An 11,378-nucleotide genomic window follows, 5' to 3' on the forward strand; every position below is an offset into this window, starting at 1 on the left:
AGTAGATACTTCTTGATTGGCCAGTGAGTCAATAAGGTTGTTACATTCTCTGAGCCAGGAGAAGGCTATATAAGCCCTGATGTGTAGCTTTGTTTTGGGACTCACTTTGAGAAGTGTTCTGTGATTTGATCTGAATTCTGGGAAGCCGTTGTTGAGAGTCCCCTGGCTTTGAAAAACCCAGATGTGGAAACCCAGATGTTGACTGGGTATGGATGTAATGGTTGGACAGTTTGGAAAGCTGTCTACTTGATCTGTTAATGTCTTGATAATTCTGTCTGTATATTTTGAAGTTTGGGGTGCTGACCTTTTTCCCCTGAACAAGGTAAACGATATATGTCTGACTGATTAAAGTAAGCTTGTTAACCCATTTTGAGTTGCTTTCCTTTAACAAAGCAGATCCAAGAACCTGTGGTAACTGCAAACCCTGAGGACGCTTGGGGTGCTTGCCGCTACACAGGCACATTGGGTGCTGGGGATGCAAACGAGGAAAACAGACAGCCCCTCCCCTCAGGGAGCTAACAATCTAATGGACACCGAAAGGACACACAAAATGAAGCTAAAAATGAGAAGGGGGATGTGGCTTTCAAGAGTGATTCTGTGGAGTGGACCCAACGAGGTCTATTGAGAGAACCCTATAATCTCCTTCTGATCATTGGTTTGACCCCCTTACCATCTGCGGTCTGAGAGCTCTGGAAGCAGACAGCGCTAGTCCTGATTCAGTGATTCCCAAGTCCTGCCCCTGGTTTGCTGGGGCCCAGTCTGACCTAGCATGGCCTATGCTGGATGGCATTCCTCTCTCACCCTAGTGTAGCAGACCTTTCTTGGAGACCTTCTAAGTTGTCTTGGTTTGGAAAATTATGTCATCCTGTCTTTTTGTGTATTCTGCCACTCTAGAATTTGTTGAGTCATTATTTATTCCTTAAAATCTATTTATTTATTTATTTATTTTTAGTTTACAACATTCAATTCCACAAGCTTTTCTGCTTTTCAGATTTTCTGCCCCTCCTTTCCCTATCCCCCAAGGTGACCATGCAATCTTATTTAGGCTGTACATATACATTCATATTAAGCATATTAAAGTCATTATTTAAAGGTAGATGGAAGGATTTGGCAGAGAGCTCAGGTGAGTCCTCGCCTTACTCTTTCATTTTGACTCCTACTCTCTAGCTATTGTCTGCTTTGTAAGGAAATTGTGTCCTACAAGAAAGGAAACTTAGTAGTGAGAAAATGGAATAAAACAAATCCTTTTGTATCTAAAGTAATCTCAGTCCTGGGCCTCATTATAACCAACATGCTGGGCACGATGATCTCCTCCAATCATCACTCCAATTCACCCATTCTTTGATGACTCTATAGGTGTTTGAAGTCATATTGTAAATAAGTGTGTCATAGATGAACATTTAGTTCTTTGGAGGAGACCACAGAATATTTGTGTGGTCCTGGTGTCACTGCTCAACAGCACAAAAGGACTGACTGCTTGAAAAGACATGGACAGAATTGACACTACGTGAAGTGCGCAGGCTCTCCTTACTTGAGAATAATCAGCATAAGTATTAAGGATGGAGCATGTTGTGTTAAAAAAAAGAAAATGCTTACCAGCATCAAGATGACTTTGGTGGTTCTGATCTCAGGGGAGGCTCTGGGACCGAGGCTGGTGCTGTGAATATGTTGGACTCGCTGATGGTGTTTGTATAGGACATAAACCATATAGCCACTGGTAATGATCATGAAAATCACCAACATAGTAACATAGATGGACTTCAAGAGGGGAATTTTTAAAACATACTTGGCATATGGGTCTAAAGGGCAATCTAGTTGGTTCTTCCCTTTAATGTTTGTGCTATTTCTTGGACCAATTGTGTACACAGAAAGAGTAACATCTACCAGCAGATGGAGGATCCAGCAGAGAGCACAGCAGGGAGCAATGCACTTGGGACTTCTGACTTTCAGGGCTGCCCACTGGGGCTACTGGGGCTGATGACAATAGTCTGGTAGCCACTCAGGAGGCAGGTGCTACAGAGAGAAAGGCCTTGGTACACTCTCTGTGAGTAAATGGTCATCTTACACACACTATCGCTCAGAATATAATTTAAACCCCAAAACACTATTACTATAGGGATTCCCCTGAAGAGAAGAAACATGGTATTGACAAAGACCAAGTGCATTAGAATTAGGTCTATGTGTTTGTGTCTGGTCTGAGTGATGAAATGAAACCCATAAATATAAATGAGATAACCATTTCCTAGGACTCCAATTGTAACAAGCAACAAGTAGACAGTCTTTAAAACTTCATAGTGAGAAATCGTTCTTGGGCACAAAATTGTTCTTCAATCCAAAGCAATCTGAGTGAAGGAAAAAAAACCTCTGGAATTCTGACTATCCTAGATTCAGTTCCTAATGAGATTACTGCTTATTCACCTTTAACTATAGCAATAATCCTTCCCAAGGTAGACCAAGGATAAGTCACTTTAGAAAGTATTGTCTCTATAATTGCTGTTGGAGGGGTGTGATGTCAATATTATTTTCTCAGTTTTACAAATACTTGCAAGAATATCATATCAAGGAGTCTGGAGCTCAGAAATGGTAAATGACATTCCCAGTTTCACACAGCTAGTAAAGATTGGAGACAGACTGCAGATAATTCCTCAGAATCCATACTTAGTTGTCCTTTCTCCTTTGTTTTGTGCCTTCAACTTTGGGAAAGGTGATGGAAATAAGGTTGGTGTAGGACCCAGTGCAACGTCTTTTCTTTCAGACATCTCAAAATACATTATGGGAAGAAGATGAATGTGCCATTTTCCCAAACAGTAAATGAAGTGATGTGTCTCCTTTGTCAACAACATTTTAGAATCATTAGGAAAACAGATCCTTCCTTGCTAACTGTTTTCTCCTCATGCTTCTTTGCTATTTGTACTCCTATTACTACAAGTATTAAAGTTGTAAAATACTCTCTTTTGGAGTCAGTAATTTTTAAAAAGCAACTACAGAGTGTGCAATCCTTAGTAAGTCAGAGGTGGGTAGCAGGTATTCTGTTCCCATGTAGTTGGTGTCTACTTCAAGGAGGGAAGCCTGAGTGGTTGGAAATCTTTCCCCGAAGTACAGAGTCCTAGGAACATCTGAGCTGCCCTGGGAGGGTTAGAGAAACCATCATATGTCATGTATATTGTGGGTAGGAACTCTCAGTTGCTGTTTTACTGATTGTGCAGACACCCTCTCTCACTGAAATCTTTCCTCATACAGAGCATATGATTTCATATTCTAGGGTAAGATAATCATAATAACACAAAGCAGTGCATACTATTTTCCCTCAATGACATTTGGGCATGACTACTGTCCTGGATTATATAAAGGCTGCCATAGAACATCTCATTGTTTACATGCCCAATTCTTGTTTTCCATAGCTCTTCCCACTTGCCCCCCCCCCCTTTTTTTGAACGGAATGTCAAATATCCACTCAAATCATGTTCTCCATCACCTTCATTCGTTCAAATGGAAAAGAATTACTGCTCTTCTCCAGTAATTTTTTCCGGTTATTCCTCTGCCTGGGGAAGGAGGTCAAATGTAACATAACTCTCCTTCCAGTGTTTCATCCCTCTTTAATATAAGTAATCCTGAACAACCATCCTCATGGCATTATAGTTAATTATTGGTGCTTCCTCCCAGATTAGCTTTATGCTCCTCCTCTCACAACCATAAGTTCAAGTCTTGTGGGAAGACTCTCCTTCTAGACAACGTCATAAAGGTTCTAAGCATTGGAATAAAGGCAGTGATTATGTGTAGACTTTGTAAATATCCCACAGAAAGAACCTTAGGAGAACACCATCCCACCTTATAACATGCCCTCGAAGAACGATTATCTCATATTTAAAGAGAATGTTATAGGAGCAACAGGCAAGATGGCTGCACAGAAGCAGGAAAACTCCCTGAACTCCCCCCATAACCACCTCAAATACCCAAATACCTATAAAAATGACTCTAAACAAACTTTAGGGCTGCAGAACCCACAAAGTGACAGAGAGAAACAAACCTCATGCTGAAGACATCCAGGCAGATGGACAGGAAGGGTTCATTGAGGCCTGCTGGGAACTGAGCCCAATGCTGTGTGAGTCCATGGTTTTAGCCTCAGGGCCGCCTGACCAGCTGCAGCTAGAGGGTCTGAGGGAGAGTGGATCACTGGCAACTGTGGAAGTTTCCAGAATTATCAACCCATAGACGCCAAACATAAAGTGAGAGGTCCCACTTACTGGGTCCCAAAGTCCAGACTGCATGACCTCTCACTTTGTACTTTGCATCTATGGGTTGATAAATCTGGAAACGGCCACAGCTGCTGCTGATCTGGAGTCCCTCTGGCCGGCAGCCGGTCAGGCCCGCCCTGGGGCTAAAGCCTTGGTGTGGAGCTGGGCTTGGCTCCCAGAGCGCTGGGCTGGGAGATTCCTGCTGGCCTGCTGGGTTGCCCTCAGCAGGAGGTTAGTTTCTCTGTGTCATTTTGTGGGTTCTGCAGCTCCAAAGTTTGTTTAGAGTCCCCTTTTTACATGGATTGGGGAAGGTGGAAGCCGGAGCCACGGGAACATCCTGCTTCTATGTCCAAGAAGAAAATATAAGCAGCCAGGAAGAAACAATTGAATATTGTGGAAACACAATCAGGATAACACAGGACCTGGCAGCTTCTAAATTGAGGGATTGAAGGGTTTGGAATATGCTATTCTGGAGGTGAAAGGAGCTGGGATTAAAACCAAGAATCACCTATTGAGCAAAACTGAGTATAATGCTTCAGGGGAAAATATGGCCATTCAATGAAATAGAGGACTTTCAATCATTTTTGATGAAAACACCAAAGTGGAATAGAAAATTTGACATTCAGATACAAGAAGCATGAGAAGGTAAACAGGGAAAAGAAATCATAAGGAACTTATCACAGTTGAACTACTTACATTCCTACATGGAAAAATGATAATTATAACTTCTGAAACTTTTCTAAGTATGAGAATAGTTCAATGGAATAGAAATGTACATATATATATGTATACATACATGTATGTCTATATAAGAGGGTATATGTGCATATGAATAAATATGTGACTGTGTGTATATACATATGTACAGGTATATGTAGACAGAGGGCACAGGACCAATTGCATAGGAAGGGATGATACTGAAATAGTGAAACTAAGAGGTGAGAGAGGAATATAATGAGAGGAGATGGGGAGAGACAGAATTGGGTAAATTATCTCATATAGAAGAGGAAAGGGAAAACTGTAACAATTTAAGGGTAGAACAGGAAGGCAAAAGGGAATGAGGCAGCCTTACTCTAATTGAATTTTAATTAGGGAGGGAATGATATGCACACTAAATAAGGTATCTCACTCTACAGGAGAGTAGGGGGAAAGGGATGAAATGCAGGATGATGGAGGGAAGTTAGAAGCACACACTTTTGAAAAGAGACAGGGTTAAAGAAGAGAATAAAACAAGTGGAGGGAGGTATAGGATTGAGGGAAATATAGTCAGTCTTTCACAATATATACAGTATGGAAATGTTTTGCGTAGCTACATGTGTACAACCTATATTGAACTGTCTATCTTCCCAGCAAGGGTGGGTGACAAGGCAGGAAGGGAAAGAATTTGGAATTAAAAAGTTAAAAACGAAAAGTTTATTTTTTTACATGCAACTGGGAAATAAGATATACAGACACTGTGTATAGAGATCTATCTTGCCCTACTGGAAAGTCAGAAAGGGGATGGGGGAGGATATAGGAGAGAGCAGATTTGGGGAGGGGATATATAGTGGGATCGCTGTTTTGGAGTGGTGGGTAGGGGAAAGATGGGGAGAAAATTTGTAACTCAATATCTTGTGGAAATGAATGATGTAAACTAAAAATAAACATAAAATTTAATTTAAAAATACATTATGGAAAATAAAATTTTGTTTGGAGAGTAACATATAAAAAAGAGAGAATGTTATACCTCTACTACCACAGCTCAAAGGCTTCTACCTCCCCTTTATAATTTTAACTTCAATGGTTAGATGACAAAAATACTCAGGTTTTTTAAGTAGCAAGAAGCATTTTTCTCATAATCCTTGTGATCACTTTCCTGCAATCAGGTATGTTATTAAAGCCAAAATGATAGAGGCAATGTACCCACATGGAAGGGTACACATTTAAGCTCTCTCTATAGGCAATTCACCCTCTGGAGAAGCAGGACCATAGAAAATACATGCAGACAAGGCTCATTTCATAAGGAGAGGAAACCATGCCTCTAATGATGCACTTCATTGATATCATGCCTGCTTCCTTATGGACTTATGCTTCCTTCATCTTTTATGCTGGCCTTTGTAGGAGGACAGAATTTTAGACAGACACTGATGTAAACATACAAGCTGCTGTTGCTGGTTTCTGATCCAGCCAAAACATTTGACTGTCTTTCTTATGGAACGTCTAGACTCCTATTGCCATGCCCACTTACCTTCAGGTTTATAGGCAAAAGATCTTTCTGGACAGGGTGGAAAAGCCCTTTCCCATGGCTGGCAAAAAGACTTATTGACGTCCTACTATGTCAACTACAAAAGATCATATGTTTTACTTGTCTAGTTATGTATGTAAAAATAGTAAGAAAAAATATCTTCTTCACCTACCTAATTCTTTTAGGAGTAGGTTTTTTTTTTTGTATTTTGCTTCCTTTTTTCCCCTTGAAGTTGAAGTATTTTGTGTATACTTCCAAGTGGAATTTTCTGAAGGCTAAAATCTTAATTAGATAATATTTCTTTTAAAAAAATTAATTTATTTACTTTTGGTTTACAACACTCAGTTCCACAATCCCTTGAGTTTCAAATTTTCTCCCTCTCCCTCTCCTCCCACCTTGGTGGCATGCAATCAAATATAGGATCTACAAATATCTTCACATTAAACATTAGTCAAGTTTTAAAGAAGGATTATAACCAGTAGAGTGAAGAAAGAGAAAGAAGAAACAAAAAATAATACAGAAAAAAGAGCAGGTAGTTTGCTACAACCTGCATTCAGACTCTGTAGTTCTTTTTGTGGATGAGGATATCCCTTTCCATCATGAGTCTTTCAGAGTTTTCTGAGGTTCAAAATGCCTCAATTTTTTCACCTTAGGTTTCTTGTACTCTACCATAAGCAGATGTGAAAAAGGTCAGAGTTAAGATAAAGCCAAGAGGGCGAGGTTATGGTGTCTTCTTGTTTTTTTTTTTTTTATCTGAAAATATAGAGAGTAAAAAGCTCTTGAAATCTGAAGTTTTATGTCAGGATTAATAATGTTCATGGCCAGAGAAGTGATAAGCCCAGTACATTCTTCCCTAGTTAGAACTTAAATTATTCTATGGTCAATCTAAATATGTTAGGGAAATGCAGTCATTTTCCAAATAGAACTCTAACAGATTTTAAAGTAGCTAAAATCCACCTGGGGTCTAAAATCCACCAAACTGACAGGAATGAGTTGAAGAGAAAACTTTCAACATCATTCTGGTAAGACATAGTTGACTTAGTTGAGGAATATTTTATAATTTAGGAAGAAGTATCATTTTTCTTTTTTTTTTTTAAAAAGCAATTGGGGTTAAATAACTTGGTCAAGGTTACACAGACAGTTATTTTGTGTGGGTGTTAAGTATCTGAGGCTGGAACCAATCCCAGATCTCCTGACTCTGGGGCTGGCACTCTTACTCACTGCGCCACCTGGCTGCCTTGAAGTATCATTTTCTTATTCATGAAAATATGAATAAGGGATAATCAATATGGTCATTTTATTTCAGGTTAGTTCTTGCTGAGGATATTGGGGAATTGAAGAACTTAGTCAGAGATAGCACTGGTATCTATGTTAGTCTGGCAGCCAAGAAACATTGGTTAAGCTACTATGACACACCTGACAGGGTGCTCAGCCCTACACATGCAAAGTGTAAAGGAGACAGTTCCTGCTCTCGAGAAGCTTACCATCCACTTTAGCAGACAAGTAAAGAACTATAGAAACAAGAATATATACAATGATAAATTGGAGATAATGAAGAGAAGAAAAAAATTTTCAGTGAGAGTGATCTTCCCCAACATGTTTTGTTTTGTCCTTTACTTGCATGTAGTTTAGGGGTCCTCAGAACAATCTTATTGTTTCTTGAAGAATTATGTTTTTCAGGACCTTCCTTTCTCTCCCAAGACATTCAATTACTTGAAAGTGAATGAGGAGTCACTTTTGAATGAATTGCCTGAGTCTAAATTTGTCCAAGAAAACTGTTTCTATGACTATAAGCCTAAAACCTGGGATTCAAATGCCTAAGAGATTAAAAGCCCCTCTACACTATGGAAGTGGAAGGTGTAGAACACTGTCCGTGGACTCCTCTTCTGTCTCAAACACATATCTGATTCTACCATTTGCTGCTGTGGAAACACATATGACTCCATCTGTTGATTCTTGCTATCTCCTATGCTGAAAAAAACCTATTATCAATAAAACACTTCTTTGAGTATTCAAGAGAGCTATGGATTAGCACATGCTATTCTCATATGCTTTTGATTGAAGAAAACTATTTATTTTGCTTTCTTTTGGAGGGGGAGGGCTGGGAAATTGGGGTTAAGTGATTTGCCCAACGTCACATGGCTAGTAAGTATTAAGTGTCTCAGGTCAGATTTGAACTCATATCCTCCTGACTCTAGGGCCAGGGCTCTATTCACTATTCCACCTAGCCGCCCCAAGACAACTATTAATGGTTCCTGGATGGATATGAATATGCACACGTGCAGGTTTCTACCCTATTCCCAAATCCCAGGCCCATTTTGTGATGCACTGCTCTGTCCTTAGAACTTAAAAAAAAGGTTAAGAAGTATTAAACAATTCTATTGGCTCACTTTTATAATTCACTTGCTAAAGTCTGTCATGTAAAGAATTCTTACTCTTTAAATCATCTTGGTAAAAAGACATAATCACTGTAAACCTAGAACTTTTGGTCAGCCATTTCAGTAAAACCTACCTCCTTCTTCACCCATTTATTGTTTTCTTGGCTAAGATACTGGAGGAGCTCTGTCATTTCCTTCTCCAGTTCATTTTACAGATAAAGAAGATGAGACAAGGAGGGTTAAGTGACTTGCCCTTGGTCATACAGCTTGTAAGTGACTCAGGCTGGATCTGAACTGAGATCTTCGTGACTCCAGGCCTGGCACACTATCCACTGAAATACCTTGTTGCCCTACAACTTGTAAGGAATCATCAAGGTTTTCACGACAGGGAACCAATGTCAATACTCAGTATGAAAAGAGGCATCCCTCTCATATTGATGACAGAATATGCCTGTTAGTCCTTAATACTTTCCATCATTTACAAATGTCAGAAATATAATTTGCCCTCAGAGAACACAGAGTCTCAGAATTGGAGGTGATTTTGGGGTTTAGACCATCAAATATTTGAGCTAGCATAGATCATGAAATATAGGCTATATTAGATTGCAACTAGGAGGAGTACTAGAATGTAGATTACAGAACACTGGACTTTGGCTATCCCAGCCACCTACATTTAGAGTTGGACAACTGGCATTCATGGAAAGCCATGATGGTCTTATATAATAAAGTTATGACCTTATAAAATAATATCCAGGAGGCTAAACACTCAGAGGAAGCTGAGAATGGGAAGGAAATATGGGGAAAAAGAGGTTCATTTTTTCTTTTTTTATTAATGTGATGCTTTATTAACAATTAATGTGATACTAAGGATAAAAGCTTATTTTGAAAATTTTTGTTCAAAAATAGTCAACTGTAGCAACAAAATGCACAAGCAGTCTAAGAAATTAGAAACATTTTATTGAACATTGCTCCCCCTACAGGACACTGGACATTGTTTCCACGTTGCGATTGCTATCTGAAATGACTATTTTTCAAGGTTCTCCCCCAAACAGTTTCTGCAGACTGACTACATTAAAATTAAAATAGATATTTTTAAGTCACTATCCTGCTAATTCAAGGCTTCTTTACCTGGGGCTATGAACATGATTTCTTTAAAAAAAATTCCCCCCACCCCCTGCTAAGAAGGCCACTCAGCCCTTAAGTCGGTTCAGGAGTTTTAACTCCAGACCCGTTATACAGAGCTCCTTGGAGGTTCGGAATTTATCACTTACAAAGGTCTCAGAGTTTGAATAAATCATCTGAGCTTCAACTTTTCTTTAAAATAGCTGTACTCTGTTCTTTGCTCCAACAGATTCATGCCGTTGGCCCCACCATATTACTTCAGTAATCTGCCTCCTAGTGAAAGCAAAGATATTCTGCAGCAAGTAATCAATCACTTCTCACCCATTTCCACAATGAAAAAGGAACAGAAGACAAAGATAAAATATGTGAAAAGTGCCCCGAAGTTTCTGCCGAACCAAGATGCATTATTCAATGCCTTTCAAACCTTAATTCTATTCAGTACACACTGAAACAGTATGTGCAATAAACACCCCAAAGTTAATCATTGTAATGGTTTGTCAATGTGAACGATGTACAGAGATTTGACAGGAGGCAAGACAAATTGCCCAGCCAAGATAATTTTGTACAAATAAGACATTTTGTACATCATTAAAGCAACCATAATAAACAGTTGCTGCTCAGTTTTTAAAATTCCTAACCCATGTGTTCAGTTTTCTTTTGAAGTAATGAGCTTTTAATGAAAAATTCGCAAGTCCAAGGTACATTTGACCAAAATGAGAAAAGGAGATTTTTAAAAACCGGTTAAGACCACGGTGGCGGAACCATCCATCATACATGGTATTACAAACACAGGAGTTGTTTTCAAAACCATTAAATCTCCAATGAGTTTATCAGAAAGCATCATCCCAACAATCCACTCACTGTCTACACAAAGTAGGGTAGATAGATAGGTAGTCCTTCAGCGTCTTCGTGACCGTCTCCATCTCGCTCGCTGGGATGATCACCACCGTCCGCAGGGGCTTCATGGGCAAGTCATCAAAAGACCCCCTGCCTCGCAAAGCCAGGTCTCTCTCCTCCTGCGCTGAGTAGCTGAATTTGAGAAGCGCTTTTGGAGCTGCTGGTGCATGGGCAGAGCAATCTGGGGCGGGACACGAATGAATCTTTCACTTAGCAGGAGGACCACAGGCTTAGTGGGATCATCGAGGAGCTTACGCCTTCTCACAGAGGCTCAGAAGCAACTCCTTAATCTGCTCGGCATCTTCGGTCCCCTTTCTTACGGCTGAAGTCAAGAGGCTTATGAACCAAAAATCTCCTCCTTCTTCACTATCCTCCTCAGCACTTTCTTCTGGAACATCTGTTTGCTTAATGACGCTGCCAATGGTCACGGCAGCCTTCAGGAAGAGCTGCCACAGCAGCTTCTTTATCCCTTCAAAGTCCTGGCTGGACAGAGAGTGAGCCTCGAAGTCCACGCCCGCCTCC

At 40.0% G+C, this 11,378-nt stretch overlaps 1 pseudogene; it reads right to left on the reverse strand.

Moving 5' to 3' along the window:
• Window positions 1–10,482: 10,482 nt before the first annotated feature.
• Window positions 10,483–11,378, reverse strand: part of LOC138163286 (BRCA2 and CDKN1A-interacting protein pseudogene) — a 1,364-nt pseudogene continuing 468 nt past the window's right edge.

This window comes from Petaurus breviceps, unplaced genomic scaffold (assembly GCF_028583685.1).
Source record: "Petaurus breviceps papuanus isolate PSGF00001 unplaced genomic scaffold, PetGlider_PUasm1.0 188, whole genome shotgun sequence".
NCBI lineage: Eukaryota > Metazoa > Chordata > Mammalia > Diprotodontia > Petauridae > Petaurus > Petaurus breviceps.